Genomic DNA, 20,536 nt, shown 5'->3' on the forward strand with positions numbered 1-20,536 from the left:
AGCACAGGGCTGTTCTAACAGCAGCACCAGGGGGGCAAAGCCAGGCAGGAAACAGCTTCTGTCTGCCTTGGGGAGAGCTCAGGGGGCAATCCTGCTGGGGCACCCTCAGGGGGTGGTGGCTGTGCACATTTCTTTGCTACGGGACAAATCCAATCCAGCAAGAACCACTGGGTCTGCAGAGGACACTGGAGGAAAGGTGAGGGAATGATCTGACCTCAGAACAGGAAAAGAAATATTTCAGGATGCTTCTGGCAGGAACGGCAAGGAAGAGAAGATCTCAAGAACCTGGAATTGCTTTTTGCACGGATCAGAGTTTGTGTTGTCTCTGTTCCTTTCCTCAATGACTGGACAAATGGACTTGCACCCCACAGCTGCCCAAAGATCCCATCATAGCAAGCACAGGGAGCAGCACGTCACTCCCAGATGGCAGATGTTGCTGAACAAGCACAAAAGAAAGCTAGCATGGAAGAGTCATGAGCACATGAGTCACTAATTCCTTTCAGTCCTCCTTCCAATTACCTCCTGCCCCTCAACAGGAAAATAGCTACCACAGAGCAAATGCAGGAACATCCATGGACAGAGAGAAAGCCTGGGAGACCACAAATATTATTTAAGAAGTATCTGCTGATTTAAAGAAATTACATATTATTTCTTGTGTATTTGCTTATAGAACATCATAAAGGAAAATTCTGCATCAGCTTGCTAATTCAACCCAGTGTAATCAGCTCAATTTCCTAGATTTCCATGGTGCCCCAGTAAATCCTGCTCCACATTCCTGTTTCCAGACCCACCCCACGGGTGCTGACAGGGGAAGAAATGGTTCTTTGCTGTCCTCACCATGAGGAATTCCTCACAGGGCTGAGGATTAAATGTGGCTCTTTCCAACAGATTGCCTTCTCTTCAAATTGATGTTAGTTAAACAAAGCTATCTTTTCCTATCACAATATTTATGCTTGCTACTGGCTCTTCTCTCTCCAAGTTACTTGCTAGTGAAAGGTGGTGATCAGGAAGGAGGAAAAGTCTGTGTTTTGAGACTCTTCTATTTATGAAAGAGAATGGAAGAAAGATGAAGTAGCATTAATTCATCTTACAATGTTTTCATAGCAGAAAAAAGAGTTGGCAAAAAGTGTATTATGTAAGCTCAGTCAGCCAGCTCCCAGGGCTGGACTGCCATTTGCCCTAGGCCAATTATATTTTACATGATCAACACACCCAACAATTAAATAATTAATTGGCTCCTTTTGGAAACCCTATAAAACGTCATGGCCCAGAGACTATTTATCTTGCCTCTGTGATTCCTGCTAAAGAAACATCTGGTTCTTTTTTTCTGCAATCAACATGAAACCTGAAGGGGCCCGAATTCAAAAGCAATTATATTTTATGTCATTTATGTGCATTACAGGCTGACAAATTTAACTTGTAGGAATATGTGATCCCACCCTCCCTGTCCAATTTATGTTGATTGCATTTTCAGACAGCCATGGAAAGAGCTGCTGCAGCCTGATAAAAGCTGTTGATCCATCAACTCCTATAACTTCTCCCCAGAGTTTATAATAACAAAATAGTTGCTCTAACCAAAAAGCTGCTGCTAGACTCTGCTTCCCCTCTACAGGGATTATTGTGAGGGAAAGCCCCAGGAAATGCCTTTTTACCTGTGCCTTGTAGCAGTCCTTCACGTGCTCTCAGCCTCCATCTCCTTTTGAAAGAGAATCCCATTCCCTTGAAAAGCAGCTTCTACTTGGCAAACAGCAGAGGATTTCCCTGAGAAGAGTCCACAGATGCAGAATTGGGATGGTTTCACTTCCCACTTCCCATAGAAGGCATCTTTTGATGCTGAACTTAGTGGTGCCCCTCAAGCTGTTCATAAGCAATAAGGCAGGGCTGTTGCAGCACATTAAAGCCTTCTTCTGCTGTGGTGGCAGAGCTGGGAAGTGACCCTGGGTAGGACACCCTGGGAACCCCTGGTGTCACTGCCACAGGTGGTGGCAATCCGGCAAATGGGGACATTTCTTGTGAGCTTTCTCTGAATCAAAATCCTTTCCCTGATCTGTGCTGGGGAGCCTAAATAGCATCGTGGCAATGCTCTCAGCAATGTCTCACATTTGTGGATTTAATGTCAGGCTGCTGCAGGTACTGCCTGTGGGAAGAACAGAAAACCAAAGGCGCTCAAGGCTGCTATAAGCATTGCCATGTATCAAAAAAAGACAAGTTCAGCCTTCCCCAGATCTAACAGCTGATCTAAAAATTCAGAAGAGTTAATGACAATAAAAAACAATAACACGTGTTGGGAGAACTATTGGGGTTACTCCACCACCACTTGGCACTTTTCTCCCAGTCATCAAAAACTAACTTAAAAACTGCCTCCAACAATGTGCTGGGCTGTGAAACAATGCAGCCAGGGCTTGCCACCTTGTAAAGGGGATATCTCTGGGGAGAACTGGGAAAACTACTTTATGAGTCACTTTAGGAGTCAGGTCCAGGATGGATGATTGCGTTTGTCAGTGTAATACCCATTTTCAGTTTCTGTTGTGCCATTTTCCCCTTCTAGGATCTTCTACTGCTTTACTGTAGAGGGGTTACAGTGTTGGGGAGGATATGGAGGTGGAAAATTGCATTCTGATAAATGCATAAATCAGTTTCTTAGCTTTGGAAAGTCTACCTTTACCTCCATGTAAATATACAGATCACTTATATTGACTGAGAAATCCCCGTGATTTTGCTGCAGCTAACCTTCAGCAATGCAAATTACATGCAGATGAGTGATCACAGCTGGAAAAAAAATGCCTGCCTTGCTTGTTTCAGCCCTCTGCCCTTTTTCAGAGGCTCTGATGATGCCACTGCCAGCACCTCTTCCCTCCCAGGACCCTGGTCACCTCCTTCCCACTGCTACAGCTCTGGCTCTGCAGACCCCAGGCACCCCCAAGCCAGGCTGACACCTCAGGAGGCTGGGATGGGCCAGGAGCCATTCCCTGGGAGCTGAGGGGTCTGGGCTGCTGCCCTGGCCCTGCTGCAGGGTGCTCACACGTCCTGCTGAGCTGCCTCAGCACTTGGAAAGGCTCTGCCAGGGAGTTTTGGGGATGAGACCTGGCCAAGGCTTTGGCCATCCCCGCCCACGTGCAGCTGCAGGGCTGTGCATCAGCTCCCAGCACCATATAGCTGGACCACACTGCTCCTTCTTTCCACTAAAACACAGCTAAAAATACCTTAAATACTTTCCTAATGTTCCTTTTCCACATAAACAACTTCTGTGGGAGGAAGTGGCTTGCACATTTTTGTCTGGTGGGGTGGTTCACACTGAGAAAATACTGAAGAATGCCTATATGAGGCCATGCTAACAGATGAACAAATCAACTGCCAAATCTGGGCTAAAAAGAAGGAAACTAGGTAGGCCCCGTATACCTGCTGAAGTTCTGAAAGGTTCTTGAACTCTACAAATAACTTTTAGGCCAACTGGAAAACTTTCAGGAGAGGTAAAGCTCAACCAACCATCCTCTCCTGAGAGTCTCAGCACCCACTGCTTACAGGGGCTGGTGGTGTCTCAGCACCTTCCAAAATCAGGCCCAAAGCACCTCAAGTTGGTGCTCAAAAAGGAGAAATAACTCCTGCAGTTTTTACTTAAACAAAGACCAGTTCCCCAGGCAAGCTCTGTAAGCACAACACAAATGAGGCACCTTTTGTACAGAGTTTGCAGCAACAGGAACAAAGGCAACTTACCTGGGCAGGTAACTTACCTGAGCCAGCATTCCTACCACCTGTAGAATCCTCCTTAGCTCACCCTCAGGCCGCTTGTTTCAGTCCCTGGTGGGATTGAAAGACTTAACAATCAAAGACTTGACAATTCAAAGACAAAACAATCACAGCAAATGTTTAAAATAATGCAGGACTTTGTGTCACAGCCAGTAACATCCCCTGTAAATATTCTGCATCAGCCAGAATTCTTGCTGATGTGAATTCCTAATACAGACAAACCTCTAGATCCTTCACTGGAACCAATGGCCACATGCTTTCAGATTTTTATGGGGTAAAGTGTTTTTTCAAAGTATACTTGAAACCCCCATCAGAGAGGATGGAGGTTTTTTAAGGTTATTTTTGTTTGGTTTTTTGGGGGGTTTGTTTGTTTGTTGTTGCTGTTGGTTTGTTGGTTGGTTGCTGTTTTTTGGTTTTTTCTTCTCATGTAGGACCTCAGCTTGTCAGGGATGAGACAGTACTCCTCTATTCTGCTATATTTAGCTCATCAGGTAGAGCCTGGAAGAAAGTCAGACCTGTCCCTTATTTACAGGATGAGTTCCTCCAGGACAGCTCTGCCAGGCAGCTTGTCCACACTGCCCAGCAGCTGCTCTGAGGGACTGAGGGTGCCAGTCCTCTGGTGGCTCTGGGAGCCCCTGGGAACAGGCAGCTCCTTTGTTCCTGCTCTCACTGGACACTCAGTGCAGCCCAGCTGGCAGCAGTCAGGCACTGTGGTGGAGGCAGGCACACTTTCAATTATTTTTAGCACCTCAGGAGGGATTCTCAGACTAAATTTTTGAACCACAGTGGCAAATTAGGTGGGGAAAGCTTGTCCTAGTCATAGAAAAGGTATTACACCTTTTCTACACAGAGAACACAAACCTCCACAAAGCACAAGGCCATTCCCAATAAAAAAATGTCTCCTTCCACAGCAACTTGAACTATATGGTTAATTTTTGTCCCCCAAATCATTCTTGTTGCTAAAAGACTTTTGGTGTATTTATTCAAACACCTATCAAATGTAAAAGAAATCAGAAAGATCTATTATCCTGTTCTGCAAACCGAGAACTTAGAGATACAGTGAGGCTCTAGACAAACAGTTTTTCCTGATTCAGATGTGGTTTAACAGCATAGCTTGGGTGCTCTCAAACACACCAAACCCAGAAGTTACCACTGGCTGACCAGGTGCTCCCACTTTTATGGCATTTGAGTTCAGCCATGCTGAGACCACTCTTAAAGCTCTGGAAGCTGAAATTTGCCTGTTCCAAGTTAAGAAGTGCTCACAGAAATTAATGAGGGCAGTAACACCAAAAAAGAGAAAGAGCAAACAGGCTAATGATGGCAATCTGTTACAGTGCACAGTTGTTCCCTGAATTAATATCTGTCCATGGCACAATGGCAGATTTCTGACAAGATTTAGCTACTTGCACCCTGCCTCATTGCCTCTGTGAATGATGGAGTCTCTAGCCACCAAATCTCCTGTTGCAGTTGAAAGCACTCAGGTTGACTGTTTTTCCCCGCAAGTCTGCTCCATATCTGAAGGTCTGCTCTAGACTTCCCTGGTTTTCAAGTTTTCACAGCAGCAAACAGCCAAGCCTTCATGGGATGGAGCTCTGGAGGAGCTCACCCTGCAGTGGGGTTTGGGCTCACATGGCATTTTGGATCAAGCTTTCTCAAACCATCCTCAGAAAAGCTGAGAACTCTGGATTTTCCCCAAATATCCCATAACTCAGTGGCAAGGGGTACCCAGCAAGGCTTTAGTAGGTTCAGAATTATTTCTCCCCTCTGCTTGGGAAGGTTTGAATCCACACCTTCCACTGTGAATCCTCTAGCCAGGAGACCATGCTGTACACACAGGGAGGGCTCTTGCAGACTTCTTGTGAAGCCCTGCCAGTGTGCTTGGACTAATGAAGCATTCATTGGGCCAGAGAGAGTACAAGTGAGGGAATAAGCATGACTGCATTGCCTCGTGATTAGGGCATTCCCAAAGGGAGGAGACCTCAGCTTTGTTCCTGCTCTGATGGCCATTTAATGTTTGATTATATCATACTGTACCAACACTCTTCACATTACATGTGCACATATGTGTTCAAATCAAATGGAAAAAGCCATTTCAGTGGGGACTGACACAGATTTCTTCTCTAACATCCTTCTCACAGGCTGCCATCACTACTGGCCTGTGAAGTCACCCTTGTTCTTCCCCTTCCCCTGGACAATCAGCATTCCATTACTGCAGCCCACAGGCAGCATTTTTGGTAGGAGGGCTTGAGGTGCAGCTGTGGTGAGAGCCCCTGGGTTCAGTGCCTCCAGGTGAAGGTGTTTCCCCCTCTGGCTCCTCAGCAGTGCCTGCTGCTCCCCGAGCTCACCCTGGCAGGTCCCCCCTCGAACACCTCCTGTCCTGCCAGGGTGGGTGGACAGCACCTCACAAGCCAGCAGGGAGCCTGGCACAGAATTACAGATGCCTTTATATTGAGCAAGTGATGGATGTTATGCTGCCTGAGCCCTTTTCTGCATCCAACTCAAAGCCACCTGCTAAGGGCCAGTCCATTCAGCCAGGCAGAGTCCTGAATTCTGGACCAGACTTCCTCCTTTTCTTTGATTTCCCCACGTAAGCAGATCTGTGTCTAGCTAATAAGCAGATGGGCGAGTTCAGAGGAAAACTGAAGTGATAATGTTGCTAGGAGTTTCAAAATTATTTCATAGTGGTTGCAGTGTCTTAGGGAGGGGTATTTGTAATCCTGCAGCTTATGATTCATGAGTGGTATTATGAGGTTGTGGCTGAAAACTGTCCAGTCTCTGCCCTGGCATATTTATAGATGGGTAAGCCAGGAACAACTGGATATCAACAGGGAGAGGCCTTTGCACATAGTTATTAAAAGCAGAACAAAGATATCAAGCAGTGAGCGTGGCTCTAAATTAAATGCCTCACAGCACAAAGGCCATGGACATTAAAGTTAGCAGAATAAAACCAGAGCTTCAAGTCAAGAATGCAAGACTCAAGGCAAACTCCTTCCAGCAGTGAAGAAGGCACTGCACAGAAAATGAAGAATGCTGTGTAGTTGTGTGGCAGGAGGGAGGTGGTGAAGCCCCAGCTTGGGAGCATTTCTTGAGCCACTGAAAACACATAAATTGAGTTTAAAACTGAAGTTAAGTGATGCACATGGCTGCTCTGCAAAAGCTGCAAGTTTTGCCTCCTTACTCCTTGGTTTTTGTCCAGGGAGTCTGCCACAGCAGGTTGATGCTTTGGGAGGTTCTCAGGAGAAAAGGGGTGGATGATGCTGCTGCTTGAGGACCTGGCCCAGAGACCCAAAGCCATAAGAAGGGACCGAACACTGGTGACTCTGAAAACTTAAAAACTTTTGTGGCTCTGGCCACCAGGATTCTTCAAACAGGCAATACAACTTCCTTTAAAAACTCTGGAAGTGAGATCTGGAGTGAACTGGGAACAGGGCATGGGCTACTCGTGCTTCCCTCAGCTTTGATACACACATTTTCTATTTCTTTTCTTGGCTTTGTGAGAGCTATGAATCAGCCCTGCTATGGATACAGTCTAACAAAGAGGTGTCTGTGTTTTATTGGGGGGGAAACATATGTCTTCCTACATCACTCATGGTGAATGTTAACAAAACTGCCTAATGCCAACAAAAACCTATACATAGAGAGACACGTAGATACACAGAGACATCTTTTTAAAAAAATGAAAAAAAAATTGAAAATTTTTACGTAAAACTTCAACTTAACAAATCCACTGCAAAAAGATCTCCATCCCTTGCTCATCATGGACTGCTGCATCTTGCTTATCTGCCAAAATGTAAAAAAGATCTTAAAATATCAAACTATCTCCATGCTTAGAGGATAATAGTGTTTTTCACCCAAGCAAATGTTGATTATGGAACATTTTTCACTGCACATTGTGGACTTAGACTCAGTGATGCCCTGTAAATCAGAGGAGAGGTGTGCAGGGCTGTGCTGCTGTGACACCTCTTCTCTGCCACATTTCCACCTGGCCATGGCCTGTCCAGCCTATGGATTTTTTTTATTACAGAAAAATGTTACCAGACTCTCAGCCATAGTAATTTTATGAACATTTTGTTCAAGGCTTTGCTGTGTTCATCTCATGAGGCTGATAAATCCTGCTTTCAAGAACCTTCCTCCTCTCTTCTTTCATCTCACTCCTCTGAAAGTCAGGACTGACACAGGGCAACATCTCACAGCCCCTCCTCCTGCACTGTGGCCATGTATGAACAGTCTTTAATTTCTCCATGCAAAAAGCAAAAACACTTGGCTCAAGTACAGCAAGATTCTCGAACACAGAAACATCTGCCTACCAGAATTTAAATCAAGAACAAAGCTCATTTCTTGCAGGTTTTACCACCAGCAGCAACAAGAATATACCGTGTTTCCTGTCATGATGACCTTTGTCTTTGAGTAGGAGAGCAGCAAAACAAGAAAAGAACAAATACAAAGTTCCTAGAGGAGAGCACAGCATGTCCTGCCTCTACAACACATCACAGCACAAGCAAGAATTAAAAGCCTTAAAGAAAGACATCACAAAGGCAGATGCCAGGGCAAAAGCAGGTAAAGCTAAAGGAAGAAAACACAATCTTCCAACCTACCACATCCTCTGAAACATCAGTTTTGGGATTTCCAGGAAGTATAATGCCATTGTTTGTGGTAAACATCAACCTGGGCACAGCTCAGTAGCAGGAGAGGATTTGTTGTTCCAGTGATTGTTGCTGTTGTTTAGAAAAACAAACGTGGAAGAGGTGAAACACGTCCTGGGTCTGTGCTGCCCCTGAAACAGGAGACCACTGCTGAAGGGAGGGAAAAAAAGGAAAACACAGAGACACACAAAAAGCCACCAAACTGCAACGATAATCCCAAAGACACTGGTAATAAAAGGAGAAGCAGACAGGTACAAAAACTCTCAGAAATAAATTAATCTCAAATTCAGAATCTTCTTCTTCCACCAATTTTTGATGGTGCTTTTTTACTGGTTGCTTTTTGCCCAGCAGAGAGTGTTCCACATTAAGCCTGATTTTCAGAGTATTGTTTTAATGTTGTTCTCTAAAACAGAGAAAAGCCCTTCAGTGACAAAAAGCTGTCACTATCTCAGTTAGGAGACAACATATCACACCCTGTGGACAAAAGGCAGGAAGCTGAAACAGAGGCAGGCCCTGCTGTGGCTAATTCTTCTTTAGTTACCAATAGCACAATGAATTCTTCTTTAGTTACCAATAGCACAAACCTCTGTGTGCAATGATACACACAAGGCACAGAAACTCTCTACAAGGCCACCCACACCAGGTAGGGTCATTTTCATGATTAGAGCTCAAGTTCCAACATCCCTTCATGAATATCCAAGCTTGGAGAAAGTCATGCTGAATTTGTCACCAAATCCTCCTCTCAGGCCTGTGTAAAATGACTGAAATCTCCTGTACTTGCAGCAGAACCTGATTTCATTTATCCCCCAAAACAATTAACACAAACCTTGTACTGCCTGGGGTGGGAGGGTCATGTGCAAAGCAAGGTCCCCAGGTAAACTGATTTCCAGGAGTAGCAGCTTGAAATCAGTCTTCGCCAAAAGCTCTTCAGAACTTCTGAAAAAAAAAAAGTTACAATTTTGGGTATCAAATTCTGAATTTCAGACACTAAGTTCAGGATGCCTTTCTTCTGGACCTTGAGCCAGTGAAATCTGCTGAATCCAGCCATCAGTTACCACGCTGCAGCCCCTTGCTCTTGGGGAGGTATTTAACTGAACTGATGTGCAGGATATCTTAAATGCCCACTACTGGGGAATTTCAGATTTTCTTACATTTTGCAGCTGACTCCAGGTGCAGCCAGTCCCTAGGTTTAGGTAGAACAGGTTCCTATGGAAAACTTGAAAGCAACAGATTTACATTCAGCTTTACATTTCAGGGAAAAAAAAGCCCATGTACTGTGACAGAGTTCACTTTTCACACCTATTCCATGTCAACACCTGTTTAGCTGTAGCTTTTTAAAAAAGCAATGACTTATTCTAACATTGCTATAGAAGCACTTTTTTCTATCCATGATTTTTAATTTTATTTCATGTTATTCAACATAAGCTATTTCTAGTGTATCTATAATGCATTGTGGGTAGAAAGAGAATCTCTGATGCACACCCAGCAGTGAGTTCTAGGGAGGCAGATAATTTCCTTCACTTAATAATAGTTTTCTTTCCTCTTGGCTGCAGACTCTCATAACTAGCACCATGCCAAACATTCGAAGACTGGATTATGGCCTGTCGTACTTGATTATTTTTGTCAGCATGCTGACCCAGGGTGCCCTTTTCTTGTGTTGTTCCTTCTGTTTCCATTTTTCATGTCATCCAGCTTTTCATCTTGTCAATCAGCTTTTGACTTCCTGATTAAAGTGTCTGTCACACGAGCAGCCTGGTCTCCAGTCAGTTGTTTAATTTGTTCCTCATGGCATCCAATTGAGTTATTCATCTGGCCCAGCTGTTCCCAAGTGCTTCCAGCATCACTTTCTCATGTGTTTGGGTTTAACCTCTAGATCTATGTACAACAGTGTGAATTGTTCCATTCATTCTGTTGACTGTGGATTGCTTTGCCTCTGTCTAATGCCTTGACATTGCTAGGAAGGCTGCTACTGTATTCTGTGGCTTACCCAGCTGAGAGAAAAGCACTTTTTCACCCTGCTGTTATGGTAACAAGTACAACCAAACACACTCGTTCTCCAGCACTCTAGCAGGCCCAGTCTTTAACAATTAGGGACACGTAATGGAAAACTCTGCTCTCAGGGATCTGAATCCACCCAAAAAATAATGTTGATGACACTTGGCAGGGGGAGAGAAACGTTACTTTGCCAGGAATTTTTAGCATTCACTTGAAATCAGCTCGCTTCATTATCATGAGGGCTGTTTGCTCAGTGCCAAGTCTAGGCCTGGTATAAACCAGCCATAACTCCCAGTGACTTATGTGGGAGTTGCACAAGCTCACAGCAGGGCTAAATTTGGTGATCTGACTGAAGTCCTACAGTTCCTGTTGGAACAATGGAATTTAAATCAATTCAGTGTCATCACAGCAAAATGCTTAAGTCTTGTTGTGTTGCTTTAATTGCTGCTTTTCAGCAAGAATTAGGCAAGAAGGATTAGCATTAAAATCTGACTCTAGTCCATTATTTTTTTCCCTCTGGAGCAATAACTGCTATGCCTCAGTTTCCCTACAGGATATAGCAATGCACACATAACATTGGGATGAAGGAAAAATTGTTATTAAATAAGTTAAAGATTAAAAATGCTGAGTATCATTATTTATGATTCATAGAAGCTAATCTGAGAAAAATGCTGGATTGGTTTTGAATTATGTGTTACAGGGGAGGAAGACATTGTCTGATAACAAACTTCCATATTTTTATGAGAGGTGAGTGAAGTCCATGCCGTAGGGCATGTGTTGATTGTTTAGGTTTGGGAAGAATGTCTCCTCAATTCCTCCATTGTTTCATCCTTGTGCCCTGTCTTCTACTGCATCACAAAGTATTGCCATCTGCTGCTGGCAGGATGACTCAATTACCCTTCTCATGTAAGAAATCCTCTGCCTCAGTGTAAATTTATATCACATTTACATAAGATTTATCTGATAAAAGTATAGAGCAAAAAATTTCATCTCAAGCTGGGTAGATTTTCAGCAGACTGCAGCTCTTTTCCCATTGTGCTGACACCAGTTTCTCCACAGACACACCAGGATTCAAAGTGCTGATTCCATAGCACTGGGAGTTTTTAGCAGAGTTTTACGTACCAGAAGAGCTGTATCAAACCAAAATTAACTCACGCAGCTCCCTGCTGGGTGCCTGTCCACATCACAGGAGCTGCCAGCTCGACTGGCACTCCTGGCCCCATGGGGATGTCCCAGGGGGAAGCTGAGCCCAGGCTGGCCCTGCTCCTGAGGAGCCCTTTCACCCCTCCTGGGGCTCAGGAGAGAGAGCCTGGTGCAGTCCTGCACCTGTTCTGGGCTAAACAAGTTACTTCAGCTTTCACCACCCTCCAACCAAAACTTTCCAAGCCTTTTTCCTTATTCTCTCTCCCTTTTACTTTTTTTCTTGGATAAACAACCTAAAGGTTTGTTTGCTTGTTAAGAAAACTTTCCAATTATGATTTTACATTTATTTAGAAAACAAAGGCGTGCAAAGGATCAGAAAATATCTCCAGCAGCATTTGGAGCTTGAAGCCGAAATGCATCTAAAAGATTCCTGCTTTCCTCTTACTTTCCCACAGACTCTGTAGAGACATCCAAAGGACCTTTTTGACAGAATGGAACTTGGCTTTAATAGTACTAAATGGCTTCCATTCTGCTGGAGATTTGAGAAGGACTGGTCCTGAAAAACACTGCTGTGAAATGCATGAAACAATAATAAAATAATAATTTGCATTATTATTGTTATTGTTATTATTATTATTATTTTGAAATAATCTGTATGCAAAGTGCAATTTATCTGGTATGAGCTTGTATTTTATAACTTCACAATCTTTTAGGACAGCTTAAAAAATATGACAGAACAGGGTGAACATGTGCACTCAGCCTAATAACTTTGTACTTTCTGTCGGTGTCTGAGTCTCTGCTGGGTGGAAAAGTAGAAAGAGGCAGGTATGACAAATAAGCTGCATCCTTGGCCACATGCAGTGGGCCCACTCACAACATTCTGTGCAGTTAGCTGGGACTGCTGGGCTCACAAACTTTGCCCTCACTCCTGAGTTTAGCTGTCTTGTGCATTTTCCATGTAGCTCGACTCCTTCTTGGTTAGTCAAGAAAATAATTGCAGGATGTCTCAAACCTGCCCTTCCCCCAGCATCTTGTATCATAAAATAACTCCAGGCGCAATATGTTATGCAAGTCTGTGATCATCCCTCTAATTTCTTATAAAAGATATGACCTCGTTATCAATGAGGATATTTTTAAAGCACTGATCATCTGAGTTAAAACTTCATGGAGAGAAATGCAAAATGCATTCTTATCTCTCTTAAAGGCCAACTCCACACTGGTGGCACTCAATTCAAATTCCATGTGGTTTTCTCTGCAACCAGAGCCAAGTGCACCACTCGTGGAGATGCACAAAATACAAGCTGAAATTCTGTGGTGCAGCAAAATTCTTGAGAGGTTATGCTACAATACTTGAGGGTGTACTGACTTTACTAGCACCTGAGAATGAAATTTGTCTGCCAGGCACAGAGTTTTTAGGCTAATTCTAAAAATTTGAGCAATATAAACTATAAATCAGGCTGAGTTACTCAGCTAGCTTTCAGGACAACACCTGAGCAGGTTATGCAGGAGAATGTAGCTGTCAGTTCCTAACGCCTTTTGGTTTGTGCATTACCCACTGATCAGCCAGGAAGGCATTTTACTCCCAATATGCTCAACATGGACTGCAACAGGAGTATAATCAATACCCTTCCACAGACGTTTTACATTTGTTCCCTTTCTTTTTTCCCTCCTTTCCATTTTTTTCCTGTTGTCTTCAGCCTGAAAGAAAGGTTTCTTCAGGTAAAGGTGAAGCTATATGCATACACTTTGCTCTTTATGCACCTAACAGGAGGGTGTCTGTGCTCTAAGAAGATGGCAGATCCGCAGCCCCCTCATTCCTTTTACCTTTGATGTTCTCAAGAAGTGACTGAAATATCAATATGTTTACTGAACACAGAGGAAAAAGCACTTCGCCCAGGGTGAAGTAACTGGTTTTAGGATGGCTTACAAGAACCTCCTCTGAGGAAGAGGACGAGCTCCAGGGCACATATAAATATGCAATATATACGGGTAGTCATCCTCCCAGCCAGAAGAAATGCCTGTGTTTAACAAGCACATTTCATATGCAACCTGGTTTAGCTTCTGCTGCACTAACGACTCCTGCAATTAAGCTATGCTGGTAGCCAATTAACTCACTTTCTTTTCATATTGGAGGAGCAAACATAGGCAGGTATTTAACCCCTTTTGTGCCCTCGGGCCATCAGCATGCCTAACATGTGGGAGACCGTAATTGTAAATCCTCACAGACACAGTTTTTCTTCTGTTATATTAGGAGGTGACAAAATGAAGCAGCATGATTGAATATTGAAAAGGCTGGAAAACTTTATGGGTATTGCTACTACTAATAGCCACCTTATGTGTAAGTGAAAACTTTGCATGGGAGGATCTAAAAACTTCCCAATATGCATATAAGGATAATTTCACTTATCACTGAGCTCCTCTGAGGCAGCCCTGGTGCGTGAAGGGAAGGCTCCATCAGACACACAGCCAGCCCTGACTCAGTGACAATCCTGGGTGTTCTGTAACCTCACATCAGGACGCGTGCTCTGATGGGGAGGTGACACTGTGTGTGGTCTTCCCCAGTTATAAGCCACTAGTTGTCACCAGAGTTGTCATCAAAAGCTATTTTATTCTCCTTTGTTCTCCCTGAGTATAGGCAGTTGTCGATTTTTCTAAAGCTATAAAGAATGACTATATTATTATTATTGTTAATTTACTTCCAGCTTCAGTACATTCAATTTCAACACATCATCCCATACCTACCTATACTAAACGCTGGACTAGGTGAGATTTTCATGCACTCTCATTTCCATTTAAAACCTGACTGGAAAATTGTGAACTATCCCTTTTTTTATGTGTGTGAATAGAGCCTTTAATGCTCAAGGTTAAATGAATGGTGTAGTTTTTGGCTAGGTGTCAAAGACTTAACAGAACTTGTACTATAGTCTTCTCACAGGAAAAAACAAATAGTTTTACACTGAGGTATTTGGAAACAGGTGTGCTGAACAATTACAGAATGTTACAGCTCTTGGAGGCAGCCCTCCAAGAAATTAGGTCTGAAAATGGATGGCAACACTATCACATTGATAAAATTTCTGCTGCCAAATCCCACTGGACAGGAGAAAATCTGAGTGGAGCACCAGGAGAAGATGTGCTCACTATTGTGTCAGGGCATGAAGCAGCCAGAGCTGCTGCCAAGAGGTCTGGGAGGGAAACAAAAGGAAAGTTTAGTTTGGGGAGGGGTTTGGAGCCAGAGATTGGCACTGGCCACTCCACCCCCCAGCCACCACCTGGCTGGAGCAGCAAACCCCCCTGATCACACCAGCAAGGTGCTGGATGGAGCCATCCCCACCTCCTGGTGTGCCACACAGCTCTGCAAACTGAGCAGCAGCTGGCTCTCCTCTTTCCTAAAGCACCCATCCACGTTCCCATTTTACCTCAGCTCCATCCCCTTCCCATTCTCTGCTGAAAACCCTCTCTGCCATGTTTCTCTTTCTTGGTTATCATCTAAGCCAGAAAAACTCTTCCATGGAAGTTGCAAAGCCAAGATGTCACTTCCACCTCCTGATTTCTACAAACAATCCGGAAACAACAGCAAGCATCTCAAAGTTGTTATTGGTCCACAAAACACAAATCCAGCCTTCAAACTATGCCTGCTTTTACAAAAATTATTTGTGTCCCCAATAACATTTGCATAACAGATCTTTACCAGGATCTCTTAACTTCCTTTGCACTTTTGCACTTTGAGAAAAATACTGTCAGAAACTAATTGGTCTTATTCATCAGTTCTGATTTATCTGCCACCTCGAGACAAGGTGATCCCACCTCTTCACCCCACAAATCCCCCGCTTTACATCTGCAGTGCTTCCATGTGGTGTAGAGGGGAATTCCTCTCTGACTCTCCCCACGTTCAGGTTATGGCCCTACCATTATTTTGCTATCTGTAGCTACACATTTTATTGCTGGTCACAGAATTATTCCTCTCCATTTCCAGACTCAGCCGCTCTGTTTGACTCCGTGCCCTCCCGCAGCAGCGGATCCCGGAGACAATTCCCCGCCTTTGCCAAGGCTGCCAGGGAATGTCTCATGTTGAGGGATGAAAACACATTATCTGATCTTTGATGCTTAAAGAGAGGGGAGAGACCTCCAGACCTTTCTGCACATTACTCAGTGTAACACATTGCTATGCTCCCAGCAGAGCTGCCGTGTCTCATCCAAGGTCAGCTCTGCTCCGCAGCCTGGCCCAGCCCCTCCCTGCCCAGGTTTGCATATCCCAGCTCAAACCAATGGCTAATGTGGGGAGCTGGGCTGAAGCAAATAGAAACAAAGCCTGATTCTTTGTCCTGCTGCTGTGTTTCTCTGAAAAGATGAACTCCATGCATGGACCAGAGGGAGGAGCTGGAAAGGTATGCGAGTGCCTCCCTCAGCCCCAGAGCCCAGAAATGCACACACACACACCCAAGATGGGGGAACTAATTATTAACAAGTTATTTCACTATGCAATCTAAAACTGCATCATCTGCCGCTTGAAACACCTAAGAGAGGGGAAAATAAACATTTCAGAGGTATCCATGATCCTTTTTGGGTTTGTTGAGGGAAAGGATGTTCCCACCCCAAGCTGGTGAGATTTCCTGATCTTATTATGGCTTCTAATGGGGCAGACACTTCCTAATCATTACTTTATATTGTGAATTCTTATCAGATGTTGTTGAAAGAAAAGTATATTTTTTTCTTGAGAAGACTATCTTTTATTTCTAAAAGAAACCAAAACATAAGACCACTGTCTTTCTCTTTTGTGCTAACCAAATGGCTTTTGGCATTATTTCTTTAAAATTAAAATAATTTAAAAGATATTTTAGCAGTCAATCAAATGATACCCATCTACTGTGTTCAGTAATTCTTCTTTTTGGACCTGCCATTTCAGACAACCTCACATTCAGCTACAAAAGTGCTCACCAGGTCTAGATTGCCCACTGATTTTGTTGGTAGTGACCACAGAATGTTCTGAGCTGGGAGGGATTCACAAGGGTCACCAAAGCCTAACTCCTGGCCCTGGGCAGGACAGCCTCAAGTCACACCAGGTGATCAATGATGAATTGTTAATTTCTTTTGTGTTAGTGGAGGGATGGACCACGAAAACGGAACCTCAGTACCAACCCCAGTATAAAACATAACTCCCACATGATATCACTGCATTCCATATGTATAAAATCTATACACACACAAACACACTCACACACAAGTTCTGTTACACCAGTTCTTTAGCAATCCTTGTTGTATGTAAATGTAAGTCATTATAATCCCCATACAAAATTAATTACAGTCAGAAATTCCCACATTCCTATTTTCAGAGGGTTACCAGATAGGATTTTAATTTGGCTCTGCTGTCTTTTCAAAATAAAAGCTCTTTCCCTAACATTTATGAGGCCTCTAAGATTAATTGCATTCATCTTTATCAAGTCTTGAAACTGGCTGATATATTTAAATGAGCTAAAATTAAAAGGTTTGAGACAACTGAAGTCTCTTCAATAAACTGAAGAAAATTTTCCAAAAGACTATGGAAGCGGTGTTGACCAAATCTGTAAAGAAGAAAGATTTTAAACTAATGAGTTGCCAAGTGGATCCTTTTCTTAATTATTCTTCCTTCCAAAGAATTAGTGAGTGAAAGGCTTAAAGAAGATGAAGAGAAATTGGAATGTTACCCACAGTCTATAAATAAGACTTAAATTAGTCTTTCATTTGGCCTGTGGTAATTCTATTGTATATCCTGCCATATTCTAATGTCTTTGTCTCACCTTTCTGTGGCTCTCCACTCCCAAGAGATGAGATTTGGACTGCTGGAGGAGACCTGGAATGTGTTTCAGCCTATGAAAAATGATGGAGTTCATTGGTACTCTTCTCCACTTGGTTTTTCTCTGGGAGGCTTTTTGGGTTTTGGTTTGGTTGGTTGGTTTGGGGTCTTTTTTTATTATTGTTCTTGGCTTTCATGGCTAAATGTTGTGAGTATTTTAAGGTTTACCCTTGGAAATGGTAGTCAGGGGTGGTGGGCTCAGCTCTGAGCTCTGTCCCAGCCCCAGGAGGCAGCAGCAGGGAGCCAGCCTGGGCTCCTGTCCCTGCCCTCCCTGGGCCCTAATCCCTGTGGAACAGGCAGCCCCAGGCTGTGCTTTGTGGAGCCCGGGCTCAGAGAAGGACAAACACCCTGCCAGCTTGTACCACGAGCAGACCACCTCTAGACAATTGCTCTGGCAGGGACAGATTGTCAGGCAGGTCAGTCAGAGGGCACCTGTCCAGAAAAAGGAAATACCCTCCTGTGGAATGGCCTCCTATGCCTGAATACAGCTTTCATTTCTCTGCACCTGAACTCCCAGCCAGAAAAGAGATGGAGTAGTGGGAATGCTGGGAATGTCTCCCACCTTGTCTCCTCTATTTTATAAAATAGGCTCCCAGATCCCTTCTGCAGAGTTTCCCCCGTCTCTGCAGGCAATGCTGCTCTTTTCTCTGAAAGGGGGATCGCTGGGGGGCTCCTTCTCCTGCAGGGCTCAGCCCTCCAAGCATGATCCAGGGTCTGAGCAGGGATCTCTGGCCCACAGCTCCTGTGGGAGCTCTGGGCTCAGCTTGTGATGAGATCAACTATTTAAAATAAATGCAAAACCCTGAGACACTCAGAGCCCCTTTCTCCCCTGTCCCAGACTCTCTCCCAGGTGGATCCAGGACTGGAGCACAGCTCCACTGGAGGGCCAGGACGTGCAGCTCTTTATCATATTAGAGGCCAGGAGCCAACATCTGCTTTATCTCAGAGCTCAGCCCTGCCCTTGCCTACCACACACCGGGGTCTAGAGATGTGCCCAGGGAATTCAGCTGGTGCCACAGAACCAGATGTAAAAAATAGCTGCCACTTAGATCTGTGACAAATTCACACAAGTTTCTCTGATGGCTGGAATGAGGAGGTGCAAGCTATGGCAGCTCTAGGCAGATTCTTATTTTGACAGGAGCAGTGACTCACTGCGCGACCATGGACAAACCGTTCAATTTTCTTATGATCTAGTCAACAAAACTATAAAATTATTAAAAGACAAAAAAGAAAAACATAAAGTCCTCAGATTTTACTGAAAAACAAATCCTCCTCTGAGCTCAGCTGGTGAATAAATGACAAAAACAACAAGATGAAACATGGGTGTAACCCACAGCTTTGCCAAATATACCACAAAAATATGGAGAAGTAGAGAGGAAGAAAAGGCAGGGGGGAAAAAAAGAACAGCAGGCACACTGAAATGCCCCAAAGCACATGAAATCATATGAACAGAAACAAGTCCAACAAAAGAGAGTATGGATGCCCACAGGGTGGTGAGTAGGAGGATGCATTCCAAAGAAAAACAGCAACCAAATGATCTAATGCTCTTTTCATCACAAAGCAGCCTTTAAAACTAGAGAGTCTCATCCTTCCATGGGGTGCAGTGTGACCATGGTTGAAATGTGTCTGCAAACAAGGCCAGCCAGGCTTTACCCCAGGTCATGTGGGGGCTTTGTCCAGTGGGAGAAACTTGGGAGCCCAGGAGCCAGCAGTGCCAGCCAGAGCTGGGACCCCAGTGAATCTGCTCTGGGACCCTCCTTGTGAAGGAGCCAGGGCAGCACCCAGTGAGCAGGTGCCTGGACAGCAGCAGGAGGAGGTGCAGCAGCAAAAGCAGAGGCTGCAGAGGAGTGAGAACATGAAACAAGCAGGAAAACAATGAGCAGCGGAACAGTCAAAGTCAGGCCTGCAGCAGAAGAGAGGCTACAAAGGTATCTTCAAAGGCTTTTCTGGGGGATAAAAAACAGGAGCAGACAGCATACATATTAATGAACCAGAAACAATATTGAAAAACAACCTATTATCCTTACTCAGATCAAAAGAACATGGAGATTAACACCTCAGACATCAGACCCCTGCAAAAGGAGAGTGGGTTTAGCACAAGCCTCTTCTCCAGTCTCCCTTTGTTTGTGTGACTAGGACCAGGCAAAGGGGGCAGCTTTGTTTTGAGGAGCAAGTGAGACTGCAGCTGCACAGCAGAAGGTTAAAGTAAAAAAAAGGCATTAAAACCGAGGAAAGACTCAGTGAAATCTGGATGAGCATGGGAGGAAGGTGAAAATGAAAATTATATGGGCTCCAGTGCAAAGGCAAAAGTGCCTTTCCTTGCTTGAGGGGAGTGCTGGAGAACTTGGGGGAAGATGTGGGATTATTTGCACACCCCTCACTAAACTGCCCAAGGGGCTCCTGGTGGCTGCCAGTCTCCTCTCCACCTTCCCACCACAGAGCCCTCCTCTCCTCCAGGCCTGTGAGGCTGCCAGACCCTGTAAGGGAAAGAGAGGCCACAGTGCTTGTCCCTACAAAGCTACAAAGGCATTTTTGTCTGAAAACCAGAGCCATTCTCTGCATCCATTTGCAATGGGAATGGCTCCATGATCTGACAAGATTTTCCATGTTCAATTTCTTTCATAGATAAAATAGAAATCTGACCAAATTAAATTTTCTCTTGACAACTTTCCACAGCACAAACTATTTTTTAGGGACTCCTACCCTATGCACGAAACTACTCCTGCACAATTAGGGCATTTGTGATAACGAAACAAGAGCTACCCTAGAAGGGGTTACAGTGAAGGAAATGCACCTTTGTGATGGCAACAGAGACACAACCATTCTCTGCCACAGACTTCATAACAAAAATCCTTCTTTCTAGACACCCAGCATTTGCTAGCAGCTCTCATTTGCTCAGGGCACTGAACTTCACAACATCTTCTTTCTTATTTTCTGCACTCATTTTCATGCTTGCACTGGTGAAGAAGTAGGCTCAAAATAGAAAGTTAGAACTGAGCACATTTTTCATCACAACTGTGATGCTTCAGGAATTAATCTGAAAACAAACCTAGGTTTGCCACAAATGGGACTGAACAAAATTTCCTCCTTCCTGAGTCTAGCAGAAGCTTTGCTGCTGATGACAAAGATTTTCACTTTATTTTATATGCAGGATTCATTAGGTAAGAGGTACATGCCA

At 44.2% G+C, this 20,536-nt stretch overlaps 1 long non-coding RNA gene across 2 annotated transcripts in view; it reads right to left on the minus strand.

The window, feature by feature from the left end:
* LOC135301173 (uncharacterized) overlaps positions 1 to 20,536 on the minus strand; it is a 144,016-nt gene that overhangs the window by 15,990 nt on the left and 107,490 nt on the right. For both annotated transcript variants that reach the window (XR_010362915.1, XR_010362914.1), the window contains exons 3-6: positions 9,217 to 9,326; positions 8,343 to 8,521; positions 3,732 to 3,798; positions 1,653 to 2,137 (exon numbers count right to left, since the gene is read on the minus strand). This is a non-coding gene — a long non-coding RNA (uncharacterized LOC135301173). The remainder of the gene's footprint in view (positions 1 to 1,652; positions 2,138 to 3,731; positions 3,799 to 8,342; positions 8,522 to 9,216; positions 9,327 to 20,536) is intronic.

Source organism: Passer domesticus, chromosome 5, assembly GCF_036417665.1.
Source record: "Passer domesticus isolate bPasDom1 chromosome 5, bPasDom1.hap1, whole genome shotgun sequence".
Classification (NCBI taxonomy): Eukaryota; Metazoa; Chordata; class Aves; order Passeriformes; family Passeridae; genus Passer; species Passer domesticus.